This window comes from Nipponia nippon, unplaced genomic scaffold (assembly GCF_047370975.1).
Source record: "Nipponia nippon isolate SJK-2023a ecotype South Korea unplaced genomic scaffold, ASM4737097v1 scaffold_3, whole genome shotgun sequence".
In the NCBI taxonomy this organism is placed as follows: Eukaryota; Metazoa; Chordata; class Aves; order Pelecaniformes; family Threskiornithidae; genus Nipponia; species Nipponia nippon.
Window position 1 is genome coordinate 53,541,193 of NW_028262347.1, and position 14,668 is coordinate 53,555,860.

The 14,668-nt window shown below is 39.3% G+C and overlaps 1 protein-coding gene and 1 long non-coding RNA gene across 7 annotated transcripts in view; both read left to right on the plus strand.

Moving 5' to 3' along the window:
• Positions 1–2,048, plus strand: part of LOC148054602 (uncharacterized) — a 40,960-nt gene extending 38,912 nt beyond the window's left edge. Inside the window, exon 5 of the long non-coding RNA XR_015706353.1 lies at positions 1,959–2,048. This is a non-coding gene — a long non-coding RNA (uncharacterized LOC148054602). The remainder of the gene's footprint in view (positions 1–1,958) is intronic.
• A 147-nt stretch (positions 2,049–2,195) lies between these two features.
• The window catches only part of ANO4 (anoctamin 4), a 197,529-nt gene continuing 185,056 nt past the window's right edge, over positions 2,196–14,668 (plus strand). For 2 of the 6 annotated variants that reach the window (XM_087764788.1, XM_087764785.1), the window contains exon 1: positions 2,196–2,625. The gene's annotated coding sequence lies outside the window, so the exon portion shown is untranslated. Of the gene's footprint in view, positions 2,626–2,783; positions 2,885–5,891; positions 6,067–14,668 lie in introns of those variants that run through there. The other 4 variants (XM_087764789.1, XM_087764790.1, XM_087764787.1 and 1 more) reach the window with 3 other exon arrangements.

Sequence of the window (14,668 nt, forward strand, 5' to 3'; positions counted from 1 at the left end):
AGGTTTCTTTGCTATGAGATTCTTTGTAAAATAGTCATAACATTGTCCACTAAATTCTGCCTATGACCTCGCTTTCTTTTCCCGAGAGAGCTGCTACACCACTGTTTGGTTTTTTTCATGCATCCTTATAGGAAAAAAAGGGAATTGAGAGTTTTGTTTACAAGGGATTTGTCTCTGACTTCTCCTCTGTTTATTGCCTAGTTCAGGACCTTGACTATATAACGTGGGGAAAAAAAACCTATTATTTTTTGGCTGTGGAATGAATATTAAAACATGATCTTAGAGATGCGTGTGGACAGTCTTTCTTCTGTAATGGGTATCTTGAGACAATTTTAGAAGGTCTCCCATATTCAGTTTCCTGAAACAGAAACTGCCTCCTTCACCAAGCACGTCATGTGTCAAATAGTAATCTTTCTGCTAGCATTGCAGTATGTTTTGAAATCTTACTGCAGAGGCTACATGTATTTTCTTCTGCTGATTCCTTCTTTTTTTTGTGCTCACTACTATAGTGGCTATATTTTTAATTTTGGTTATCTAGATGTATATGTCTATATATCCCACGTGCATTATTTGTATACAGTAATTGCCCTCCTTTCTTATTGTGATCAGTCCTTCACCTGTGCCTTCTATCTCTCATACCAGTTATCTTGTTTTTTTTGAACTAATGATGTTTATGAAAAGAGAGGAATAAATATCATGCATGTTCTGTTGATAGCATGAAACAAGCCTATTAAAACCTAAATGAAATGCAAGAAAGTAATAGACCTTCCAATGTCCTGTCATCTGAGGGGAGAAACTTTATTTTAAAAAAAAAAAAAAAAAAAAGAGGTAATTTTGGTTATGACCAACACAATGTGTCAGCTGGTGTTCTGTGAAAATCACTGTTGCCTGCTAGTGGAATTTGTATGCTCTTGCACTATATTCACACTTTCAAATACTTCAGAACAGATTAGCTGTATTAAATTGCCCTTTAGATTGTTAGTCTGCACTTCAGGCCGTAGAATCTCTGACTTTTATTTTATGTGTGTGTGTGTATATATATATATATATTTTCTTTTTAGCCCCCCCGATAGGCTTATGTTATTACCTGGTGTGCTCTACAAGTACTCGATACTGACTAAATAATATGGGTACCACTGCTGGGAATGCTTTGAAGTTCCTTTTCCCCACATTCCCCACTTACACTACATAGCCTTTTCATCTTCTGAAATGTGACTATCAGATGCATGATATTCATGTTTACTTTGCGATATGGCAGAAATCCAGGATTGACTGTTTTAAAAATGTTTTGAAAAGGTAACCATCTAACTTTATCTACTGGTCTGCCTTAAGTAAATGAAAGTTTGCATGCTGTATTTAGGTCTGCTCCACTGTGGACTGCATTGTGCAGTAGGACAAGAAGAATTTCTCCCCCATTGTCAAATGCAGGCATTTGTATTTTAGAATCTGGAGCGCTCCCTGGAAGTTAGTGTTTGGCACCTTTAGACTGCATCACTTTCCTGTGTGGATTGGTTCAATGGGTTAAATGCCATAGAAAGGTTTGTCTCCAGATCCTGGATATCTTTATTGAAAATTAAGTTGAGGTCTGTCTTTTTTTTTTTTCTTTTTTTGTTATCCAATAGTATGATCGATAGCAGCACATACATTTAATCCAGTTGTCATCTTGGTGGGTTGGGGGAGCGAGATCTTGGTTGTGTATTTTTTGTGGATCTGGTGCCGTCAGGTGTCTATGATGTCATGTCAAAACCAGCGCCGGCTCTAACCACGCAGTTCACAGCAGTGGAGCTGTGCTGTAAAATCTCTTACAGAGTTCCTTTTCCTCCAAAAACAAACCTTTGAAGAGGAAGCAGTGGTTAATGTATGTTTTATATAGGGAAGCTACCAGATAATAAAGTGCAAGTTAAATGATACTGATATTTAAACCTCCAAACTTTTCTTGCTTTTGTACTATTTCACAGATGTAGAAAACAGCCTGTCAGAACAGCAACCCAGAAAAGCTTGTCGCTTTCAAAGTGCTGCTCCTCGGAGAAGATGCAGTGTGCGAAGACAGTTTGTTTGCATGTGGGCACAGAAAACCTTGCTGGGGTTAAGCAGCAGATTAGCCCGTCACTGTTCTTGTGCAAGCCAGGAACAGACTGGTGGCGGGCACACCAGGCATCTGCCCTGCGTTGGACAACTGTCACGCTGGCACCACTCAGTTCCTCTGATTGGGTACTCTCAGTGACTGATTAAAAATGCTGATGCTGTTTCTGGCTTCCTTTCCACTTGGAGGAGAAATCTCTTTTCCCCACCCCCAAGCCCACCTCTAGGATGTAAGTAATGGTGAGAAGATGAAAACAGTGCGGTCTGAGTGAGTGGAAATACAGCAGTCTGTTTTAGCTGCAGTGTTATGTAGGAGTCATCTTCAGACTTCTTACCTTTTGGTTTTTCAGCACAAACTGCTTGCAGGTTTTGGAAGGCTGTGAAAGGACTTACCGTTTGTGTGTTAGTGTTTTCTGTGTATCATCATGTTACCTTGCTTTTCCCTGGACAGCTGTGTTCAGAGCTTCATGTGGAAATTTTTCTATTGAAGAGAGATAAAAAGGATCCTTAATCTGATTCTCTTTGGATCTTTCTATTTTTATGGTAAGTGCCAGCATGTATTGGCTGAGCATAGCTTCTTTGCTGCAGTGCTCGTGTTCTCTCCCTCTCTCTCTCTCCCTCCCCCTTCCCCCGTCTGTTCTTCTCCCCCTATATTCTTAGATAAGCCTCGTGACCTTCACTCAATATCTAGTCATCATTTTCAGCATCTTCATAGCAGATGTTGTCTAACTAAAATACAAGTTTTCTCTTTATTTTACTCTTTCCCCTCTCCTACCCGGAGCTCTGAAGTAGTGATTGCAATGTGAGTATTGCCTCTTTGTCCTTGAAACGGGAGGCTTGAGCATTGCTTGCGATTGCCCGTGGCAGCAACGGGATAGGGTTCTGGGGAACTGGAATTACAGATTTGGTAAAGGTGACTCATTTCTGTAGGTCTGCACCACTGTGCTGGAAGGGCACAGAAAGTCCCTTGCTTGACTAGCCATCTAGAAAACTCTGAAGCCCCTCAGTGTTCAAGTGTGGGGCATACATGTGGTTTGAGCTGATATTTGCTGTCACTGGCATAGGAAAAATGGGCTCTTTCAGCATTTTCAATATAAGCCTATGTCATCAGGTATTTGTAAGTTGGAACTTTTGCATCTTAAAAGTGCAGACTAGCTCGGACAAGAAGTTACAGAACAGGCAACCTAATAACCCTCGTCTCTCTCTGGTCTATACAATTGCAAATTCTTAGCCTTTTGAAGTGCTTTTACAACTCTGCAGTAGAAAAGAACTGCATTCAAATGTTTGAAAATCTGTGCTTGCTGAATCCATGTTCTAAGCTATTTTAACAGCTCTGATTTTGTAAATAGGAAAGGTCATTATTTAATCCACAGTAAACTGCCCTTAGGCATCCTTTTTTTAACTAGTTTGTTGCATGAGATTTAAAGTAAATGCAAATATATGATTTCTTATAGATATATTCCTTTGCTTTTGGTATGAGAGAGCTACAAAAATATTTCTTTTAACTTAAATGTGTTTCATGTTGTGAATCCATTATGTAGATTGACTATGCATAGCTTTTACACACTGCAGGAATAATAAAGACTTTACTAAATCTTCAAAGGTCTGCTGAAGGCATAGATATAACACTGGCTCAAACTCATCATAGGCTGGTCTGCCTTCAGAGCAAGGCAAAGAGGTGATGTGTTCTTAAACCTTTGTTTTAGAGAGGTAGGAAAAGAATAACGCTTTTATTCTGTCTCTGCCTTGCCTTTTCTGGGTTTAAGCAGGAGATATGCTGATGTCTGGGAACTGTTTTCTTTGTTTAACGTCTTACGTTGTGGTTTAATAAAATAATTTTGTTGGTAATTTATCCTGTAATTCAGAGGGTTTTGCTTCACAAGAGCAGTTTAGTTCAACAGAGTTTGTGTACCTCCTTCCCCCTCCCAAATGAGTAAAAACTTTCAAACACTGCAGTTATTTTAAATGCCCTTCATTTCTTTCCTGTACTTGGATGTAATGTCTGGTTGTATTGATAGCATGCATATGTGTTGGGGGGAGGAAGCTCAAGGATCAGAGCAGGGCACTCGGTGTTAGGCAATTGCATGAGGTACTGGGGGAAGGAGGAGGTTTACACAGATCCGCAGGTAGAGGACTTCATGGTGCAGTGAGCTACCTGCTGCATTGCCTTCACAAAAAAGCAGTTATGGCCAGCACATAGCCCAGGTATCAGTGGCCCAAGTCATCTCCCCCATCAGACCATGCATTTTAGCATCGTGTTGCACCCATTGGCGCAGCTGATCCTGTGACCTGTTTCTCTTCTCACTGATGCAGTGAGGGCATGCTGCAAACTTGCCTCCCTCCTGCTCTCTGGTAGGCAGCAGATCTATCTTGCCACCTGCATAGCTCAATGAACTGTTTAAAAACATTTACCTCTGGATAAGTCCTCCCCACTGTCTATTGCAAAAAGGCTTTGGCACCATGTAGGGTCTATGAGTTACTTAGTTTTTTAAAATGGATAATGAAGGTGCCTAAGTTAGTTCTCTTCCAGTTCCAGTAAGGGCTGACACAATGACAGCAGCAAAGAAACTTTTTGCTGTGAAATGAGACCAGCAGGGGTCTTCTTAACACGCATGGAGAAATGGTCCGAAGTGCCTGCAGGTTGTGACATTGCCTTGGGGAGACCAGCCTTAGACTTTTCCTGATTAAATGTAACAAATAATTGTGTGTGTGTGTGTGCATCTGCACGTGGAGCTGTTTACTGTACCATTTTGTTCCATAGAAAATTACTGTAAACTTAAAAAACAAGAGGGTTTGCAAAATACGTGCACAACCTAAATAATTCTGAAGATCACACAGTTAAGTATGGTACAGCATGTTTTTATTTTAAAATGATTATTATAAAATGAGGTATTCCTGTGCCTTAAAATAATGTATGTTGTTACCTCACATTTAACCAAAAGGACTGTTTTCACTCAAAAGATGACTCGTGTCTAAGTAAGACTATCTTGCAAAAGCTAATTTTTAACCTAAGTGCATAATCATATGTCTTTTTCAATAACAGTTTAAAAGCCAAAGTTCATAATGTAATGTGCTTTCTGAATAGCCTTGAGGCAAAAAGAAGGGAGGAAAAACAATAATCCTGAAGTATTTTCTCCAGTTTAAACCACATGAGCTTGTAATGGGATGTTTACATTTGGAACCTGATGTCTATGTGCTGCAACTGAGAAGTCTATGCACCTAAAATCCTTGTCAGCACATCCTGTTGCAGGCCAAGGGCTTAAAAAATAAAGATGCAATCCTCTATAAAAGCCTTGAGAGGTAGAGAGGAGAGTGAAATCCCCCAAATAACATGAAATTCAAGTAGGTAGATGTGCTTTTCATTTCTTAGGGGTCCTATGAATGCTCTGATAAGGGGAATGCATGCGTAGTACTTCCTTGTTTCACAGCATGGTGTCATGTTAATTCCTTTGCAGGGTGGCTGAAGACTGCATAGAAAACAACTGCAGGAAAAAAAAAAAAAAAGGAAAAACCAAGCTCTGTTCCTTAGCCAGCCAAAATCACCCAATGGTCTGATGAAGTCACTGCATTATTTTTTTCCTGTGTATGTTCAGTACACATTCTTTATTCGACTTGTCCATAGAAGCAAGTTCTTTCCAGCTTTATATTCCACAAATATTCAGTCATACACATTTATGTTGCGAATATAGAAGGGTATGTTTTTACAGAAAGCTCACTCATTTTCCATGCTGCTTCAGTAGTTTTATGCTTTCTATCTGCCTATATCCTTTCTGACAAAACCTGTGCAGGCAGCTATTGATTATCACTGGCTGAAGAATCCAGGCAGTGGATTAGCCATGCCCCAACTTCCCTCTCTGCCCCGGACTGGAAAGTGATACTGGGTTATGCATGATGCAGAGCTGAAGTCATCAGGACCAGGCGGTGCTCTGGCTAGTGTTTTTTTCCAAAGCTCCTTCTGAAAACTGTTTACAAATATTTTCAAAGGTAATGTACCACATCATATTTTTACAAAGCACATGTAATTATAAGTTATAGTATACATATTCTATGTATATATTACATGTTATATTAATTGTGGTTTTACCTGGCTGTTCCTTCATACATACTGACCCAAGCATGAGCACACATGAAAAATCAAAAGTTGCAATTTCTAGGCTTTCTCTGTTATTCATAGAGCTAACTTTTATGGTTTTCCTGGACATGTTCTCTCATTTAGTCTGCAGATTTTATCCAGGATGATTTCAAGGACTTTATATCTCTAATGTTGCAAATATTGCAGATCTGTGTCTGTATGTCTAGACTTTAACAGGTGAGCTGTCTTCAGTCCAGTTGCTACTTTTGCAGTTCATGGATGTCTGGAAGTCCTGTGCATGAATGCTGTACTGCATAACCTGTCAGAAGAAGTTAGGTGCTTTTGAGAAGTATCAGGCAGGGTGTTTGTGTGCTACGTGTTTTCTCTGTATCTATGGGGAAGGATTAGCTTTCAGGCATTGTTAAATGTACCTCCTGTCTTCTGTGCATGTGCTGCCCTCTTAGTAAGTGCTTGCACTCTGTGTCTGTTGTATCTCAGGGGGAGTCGTATTTTCTGCATTTGTACAGCTGCATAGCGCTTGTGTAGGTCTGTCTGATTCTTCACAGAAACTAGCCTTTCAGTTGATGCTGTGCAGATTTGCTCACATACAATTTCTGCATAGGAAATATTGGGCAATAAGGTGAGAGGTCTTCTGTACGTTAAAGAACTTTCTTCTGCATAGCATAAGTCAAAATTATGTTGTTTCAGATTCAATGTGGTAATAATGGAGCAGCATTAGGCATGCTTGATATGGGAAATATCAAAGGGCTGAATCATTTCCAAGGGACCACTCTGTCTCATAGATGGCTTTAGCACCTGAACATAAAATTTAATGAGAAATTTTAAAGGGAAAGTGTTCACTTTTGAGTGATTGTGGAAACATTCGTAGCTTATTTTGGTGGAAGGTGTGGAGAGGGCAAAACTCTATCCTAAATTGACTCAGCCAACTTTAAGTGGTCCCATTCTGGTAATCTGAGATTACTAGAATAATAAATTTTGCATTGTTCTGTTTGCAGTATAAAGTGAAATAATAATCTGGTTAAAAGTCATGGGCTAGTGCCTCAGCATCCCAGTGGAAGGGATCTTGGCACTGGAGCAGGTAATGCAAATGTTCAGTCTCTAAGAACAACACCTCTGAACAGGATGAATATCACTGAAGCTGCAATTAAATCCCCAAACAGGGGAGCTGATGGCACACAGCTTTCTGCACATAGGTAGATTTTACCCTAGGAGAGCACAAGTCTGAGAGAATATTTTCAGGAAAGCCTCATGTGTCTAAGAGCTGGATGTAGACGCTTACGATGCTGCAAGGCCCATCTCTCAAAATACCTTCCCTTTACCACCTCAGGAGGAGCCACAGCAAGCACACTTCCAAATGTGCCTCCAAATACAGTCCTGAGAGAAGACTAGTCCCCACCAGACGGTGAAGTTTGAGCAGGAATTCAGAGATTTCCAGACTCTGCATTTACAATCTGACTGTCCAAAGACAGGCTTGCTGTCCAAGAATTTTACACAACTTGGTCCCTCAGAAGCCCATAACTAGCCATGGATAAATTTAAAAACAAAAAATTCAACCCCCATTGATTATTCTGAATGCACCACCTGGAAATCACTTCAGTATTGGTGTTAGATCTTTGTACTGGTTGTTCCATGTCAGATCTGAGCTCACAGGTCATCCACGTGAGATTAGAGCCAGCAGCACATCTGGGCACCAGTCTGGCGCCATAAAAACAACCATTTTCAAACAGTTGATATTCAGAAGACACCAGCCAGGATTAGAGCCACGTCATGCTGGCTGTAAGTGTGCTCTAAGATCCCAGGATTATGATGATGATCAGAGGAGGTGGGGTCCTCACGCTCTCTGCAGAGGTAGAATAGCAGAAGTTAGCGCTTCTAGAGCGTGGTTTGAAACATGTCTAAGATAGATGTCCCAAATTTCCTTTATCAGCCTATTGCTCTTTGATATGAAGCTAGGAAGAGTAGGCTTCTGTATAATTTAAGTTATCCATATGGTTTATACCACTACTGCTGCAAGATGATTGAAATAGGTACCTGTTTCAGGACAGCTTTTTTAATTTCATCTATTTGCTCTTGTTTGTAGCCACCTACAGTATTGACATTAATTCCTTATTTTAGATGGTGCTTACAGCCTTCAAATATAGAAAAATGGTTGTGCCTCCCTTCATTTTTGGAGGAGGAAGTTAATTAACAAAAATCACTTGAGAAGAGCAAGACTGAATCTCCTCTGAGCCAGTTTGCTGTAGGGAAAAGCTAGCCTGGTGATTAGCTGGTTCGGATCACCAGGAGATATATTCCTATTTCAGATAATTTTCTTTGACAAAACTGTTTTTCATTAAAATTAGGTATAATACTTTACACATGCTGTATTAGACTGCTGGAGACTTTTTCTAAATGAGCTTGGTGCTTCTTGGAGAACCACTTCTTATAAAATGCCAGCTGAAACCCACAGCTTTGTGAAGTCCATTGGTATGTCTCCATGTATCCTGGCAGACATGCAGCCTCTCTCATGTTGTTCATCTCTTCCCCCAGGCTTATTTCAGATCTTTTCTTGATTGTGCTCTGTGTCACTGTCTCTCTCACTGTCTTCTCTTGACACATACTTTTTTGCCTTTTCACATATTGATTTGCCTTCACATTTTTCTTGGTTTTGGTTTTCTTTTGTTGGTTGTTCTTTGTTCCTCATAGAGATGATATCTGTGTTAGGTTGTTTGTTTGGGTTTTTTTTTCCATACTGATTGTCCTCTTACTATTTATTTTTGTTGTTGGTTTTCTTCTTTACCATACTAGTTGCCACCTATACTGTGTTCAGTCTAGGCAGAGCCCTGCTCTGATTCAGTCCCTGGGGAACAGCAAATACTGTCTTTTCTAAATGAAGAGCTTGGGCTGCAATCCCAATATATTGTGAAGCTTGTGTAGAAAAATGGGGAACAGGAGGCAACAACAAGCAGGTTTAGCAGGACAAAAGGGCTGGAGCCTAAGAGACAAATAAAATGGCAGCCTCATTAGCACAAATACTCTTTTTTTTGAATGTGCTAGGAAAACAGTATATTCCATAGTTGTAGAATATGAGGTTAAAGAACCATAATGAAGAAGAATTAGGCAGATGATAGTGGTCGGAGTTTTTCCACACTCTATGTAGTTTCATGCAGACAACACTGCTTTGGTTTATGCTTAATGTTTCTGAAGTTATTGCCATAAAGATTCTTTATTTTAGATGAGAAGAGGAAAACGAATTAAGTTGAAGGCTGCTCTGCCCCCAGGAGAAGGAAAAGAATACCTCTTATAATTTTTTATTGTCCTTTGCTCTCATAGAAGCACCGGTAGTATTTGATTTTCTAACCTATGTCATTTAGATAATGAACTCTTCCAAAAATAGATGGGGGGAAATTAATGATCCCGTTTAAATTAAATGTAGGGTAGTCAAGTTTCTACCCACAGACTTATTTTTGTTTTGGATGGTGCTGAGTGTTGATAGTAATTATCCTGTTTTTCTCTCTCTGCATCTTTATGTTGACCACCAGGTCAACTTAAGTATAAGATGTTATTTCTAACTGGTTACACTGAAATTGCTGTTGAGCCATAGGCAGAATTTCCTTATTTTCCTTGATAATGTAGAATTTGTGTGATGTGGATTTCAGAAATGCCTTAGCAAAAGATTGGATAACCCTCTGCTTCAGCATGCCTCATGAAGTTTACTTACTTTACATTTCTAATAATTATGGATTCTCAACCATTCTGATTAATATATTATGGTAAAATTCTGGCTATACAAACAACTTTTGTGAAGCTTACATCAGTACTCAGTGCCCCATGGTGAAGTTGTTACTGCAACTTATCATTGCACTATTGTCACCAGAAACAGTTCTGCAAACAATCCAAACATCCTTCTGTAAGAAAAATACAACTTTATTTTTCTTTGTTTAACTAAAAAGCAACACCACTCAATCATTTTTTGATTAGTATGGAGACTTATATGCTAGCATACTGCAATATAATTTATTTCTGACAAACTTTTAGGCCTAAATCATCCACTTGCTTTCCTTAAAGCTCAATCAGATCAGTCTTCAAGTAACTCCTTCTCTGCTGTTTTAATTCTGCCTCTTCTTTTTCAGCTTCTGTCTCTGATCTTATTCCTTTTAATTCTCCATTCTGTGCTTCTGCTGCTTGCTGGACCTCCTGTCCTTTGACTGTCTTCCAGACTCTGCTCCATTCCCCCTCTAGCATTTCTCTTTCTGCTCCTTCTGTTCTTTACCTGCTCCTCAAGGCTATTTCTGTGTCCATGTGTCCCACTCTCATCCCAGGATTTATTTTTTCCCTCAAGTTCTGATCTGTGAAAAAATGAACTCACTCAGACCACTGAGTTAAGGTACTTCAGCAGCACTTGTGCAGATTAGCGTTCTTTGCAACAGCAATAACAAATAATGATTTTCCATTAATTGTTTGAGAAACAATGCAATGAGTGTGTTAAAGGTCACATTATAATGTAAAGATGTATCAGAGCAGAAGTGTGGTGTCAGATTTCAATATGATAATCTCATTTCCTGAACTTAGAGTAAAATTTCAGAATTGAAATTTAATATATGTTGCAGTGAGGGTACTGTATGATAGGCCTCTGCTGGTCCAGATGTTCCTCATGTGAGATTGGTGGCTGAATGGTATCACCTCTGCTAATGTGTTATGTTGAGAAGGGAAATAGTGAGGAAAAGGGAGATAGGTTTAGGATATGTGCTTCATTTCAGTCCCGAGAGGGAGAAGAGAGAGAAGCAGCAAGATGGATGTGGCACAGATTCACTGATTTTCGACGTTTTGCTTCAAGATCAGGTTGTGATGAAAGAAACTTTGCACATGTGGGAATTGTTATGCGCTTTCAGCTACCATGTGATTGCATGACGGTTACTGCACAGAAACTTGTTCATTGTCAAAGATTTAAGTGTCTTGCTCAAGATCATAGAGAAATTTTGTGTCTTAGTTGAACTCGGGACTCCTGAAACCTGTGCCAGGACCCTGCTCATGCCAGGCTAGCCTATTTTTTTCCACAGGGGAAAAGGGAATTTCAGAACAGATAAACTATGTTCAAATAGGCAAGGTAAAAAAGAAAACTTACAATCTTCTAGGTTCTAAACCAGATAAAAGTCCTTAGAGAAATTTCAACAAAGAAAAAATTATCATATTGTTACAGAATGTGGAGTAATGTTTAGGATGTTTGCTGAGTAACTTTGATATCATTGCTGCTTGTCATTGCCTGTCTAAAAATTCCCAGTTGTTTGCTTTCCAGGGCATAGCATGATGTCTGGTTAGATTTTTATGGGCTCTGAAGCTCTCACTTGCACTCTGGTTGCAGTACACTCCGGGCTAAGTAACTTGTAACTGACATGGTGTTTCTGCTTCACTGTTGTCAAACATATGTCCTCTTTGCTTTTTATAGACTGCAGGGGAAAAACGTGTTCTGGGGCCACACTGTTAGCGCTTACATCTTTTGATCTGCATTTTTAGAAACATCTGTAAGTCTACAAATAGATTTTATACCTCGGGTATGGCTTTGTGAGTACTTCATCGCATTCTTGGGTACTAGCACTGTGCAATCTAGTTATGTTTTAATAATAAAACTAAATACTAAAAAGCATGAGAGGGTGCAGCTCTGAGCATTTAAGAAGAATTAATAAATGCCAGAATTTTGATTGGCTGCATTTATGCGTTATCCTGGAGACTTTAGTCATATGTTCACATGCAGTGTTTTGCACTCAGTTCTCTTTGTTTCTTTTTGTTTTCCTTGTTAAGTAGTTTGTTCTGCTTCATAGTTAGTCTATATGATTCAAACTATGCTCCAAATAATAAACCCCCAAATATTTATTGATAGACATGTTTTTGTGGCAATTGCCACAACTTCTGCTAATCTCTAGATGGCAAATAATTTTTCTCCACAGAAACTATGAGTTGAGATGATATTTCCTCTGCTGATGTTGTCTGTTATTATTACTTTGCAGATAAGCAGGTAAGGTTTGGCATGAAAGAGAGAAATGCTCATTAGCTTAGGGTGCTGAATGGGAAATGCCAACAGCATGATTTTTTCCATGTCTTTAGCACATTGTAGCATTTCATATGATCAGTATAAGGTTTGAATTGACATTGACCGCAGCTATGAATGCCATAACTTTGATTAATCAGGTGTTGTAAGCTGGGTGCTTGGACAGTGACATACACCCACTGAAGTCACTTCCTTAGCAGCACTGAAGATAGAGGTGGGTATGCAATCAAATACCTCAAATTAAAATTCAAATTCTTTAATCCTGAGACCAACATTTCTTTTCATGCAGTTTCAAACTCTGTTTCTGTATCCACCTGCCAGTACAGCTTCCCCTCTGCGCTGGGGCTGGGGAGAGGCCACACGGAGCTGACGGTTATCTCAGAAGTGTGTACCCCAAGCGCACACTGAGGATGAAAATTCTGTGTGGTCGGGAATTAACGCATACATCATCTTGCATAAGCAACAAAGTGCTGAGCATATTTCACAGATGCAGCCTTAATCCTGGCACTTCTTTAGGGCTGATGGCTTGATATTGCAAACTCAGCAGTCTTCTGATATAGTTGTATTACATGACAACACCTAAATATTTTAAAAGATAATATAAAATCCAAAAATTTTGTTCTCTGATATTGAGAAAAATGTTGGCTATATATGTAGGACATATTTAAGAGCTTAAATTTTCTTCTTCCTGGGCTTGAGGATGGTGTGGAGTCAGCCTGGTAGCCGTGGTTGTCATTCCACAGCTGGTAGACCAGTCAGAAGGGGGAAGTGCATCTTTTGCTACAGAGCTCCCTAATAATCTGTTGAGGGTAGTTTAATGGAAGAAAGTGTCCTCTACTGTCACAGGCCTTTCTACTTTGCCATTAGGGTAATTCTTCCTTCTTCACAATGCAGTGTGGCTGGTAGCCATGAGATCCCAGCAGAAGAGAGTGTCTCTGCGCTTTTACTCTTGTTGCAGTGACCCCCTTGACCTATAAGAGGGACGAATGCGGGGGCGGGGGGGGGGGGGGGGATTGCCCTTGTTAAAGTGTTCTTGACCGCCACAGCATGATGGTATTTTCATCCAGTCACCAGGAAGGAACAGGATAGGAGCACAGCATGGCGAGGGCAGGGGAATCTCTAATTCTCTAAGAATTTGGATGCCAAACTGCAATAACCTTAACTGTACATGAGAAATGGTCTTTGTGAAGCTTTTTGAGTGAGAAAAATTTGGTAAGCCTGTCTTAATGGGATAATGAGCATCTATCAAATATCAAATCCCTGCTCTAACATACAGAGAATATTATTATTTTTTGGCATATCGAAGTACATTTCTTCTTACTTTTGTTATCCTAAGCAACTGAGTACCTTTTGCTTTAGAATTAAATAAACCAAAATAAAATAAACCACTCAACCAACCTACAGTAAAAGCTAGAATTGACTGTTTCAGCGAGAAGATACTTTGCCACATCTATTGTTGAGAGAAAAAAATTAGATAGCTTACAACTTTAGGTAATCTTTTTTTTTTTTTTACTGTAATGTCTGTTTCTCTAGATACACATACACAGATGTTGATAGCATATATTTTCAAGTCTTCAGAATTGACTAGTGCTTTTCTATGGCTAAGATGTTATAAAAGAGCCTGAAATATTTAACGTTCTCCCTCTGAATTTCAAGCAAAGTTGCTTTTAAATATGTTAAAGCAGATGTCCCAAGTCAGAAATGGCATTTTAAATTTTGAAGCACCTCTGTTTGTATGTGCATGGCTAGTGATTTTATAGCATATTCACTGAGATCGTTAATGCTTGGAAGCTGCTTTTTTAAAAGAAAAATCAAAGTTGATTAGCTATTATGTGAGCATGAATTCTATCTTTACAGTTTCAGTGTTATAAGTAAATCCAATTAAATTGTGAAAATGTTTTCATTCCACCTCCTTAACATAGTTTTTAGTCAAGGACATAATATAAATAGTATAATTGCAATTGGTTAAGACCAAAAAAAACCAAAAAAAAATTTCTGTTCTGTTTTAGGACTCATGAATAAAGCAGCTAATACTTTACTTGTGTGCCCTTGAAAATAGCACAGGCATTGCCTTGTTTCAGAAGATTTGCCAGAGGGTCTGGACAGTGAGCCAACGTTATGGGAATGCAAATTTTGAATCAGTGATGCCTGCTAAATGCCGCTGAAATGCTGTTGGCAGGAAGACATCACAGCGTGGTGTCCTGCAATGCCTGTGGCTTTGTGGGGATTTGTCACCTGTGCTTTGCTGTCCCAGGGCAAGAACAATGCATTTAATGCATAATCCCAGGAAGGAGCCTGACCCTGTCTCTCTCTGTTGAGCTTCAGTATACACCTTACTCTGACTTCAGCTGAAGGAAACCCATGAGTTAAATTTTCCATGCTTTAAAATAATTTATTTCAATAACTTTAGATTCTTTCTAGATTGAAATACGTCAGTGGCTATATCATGGGCTTAATATACTCTGAAG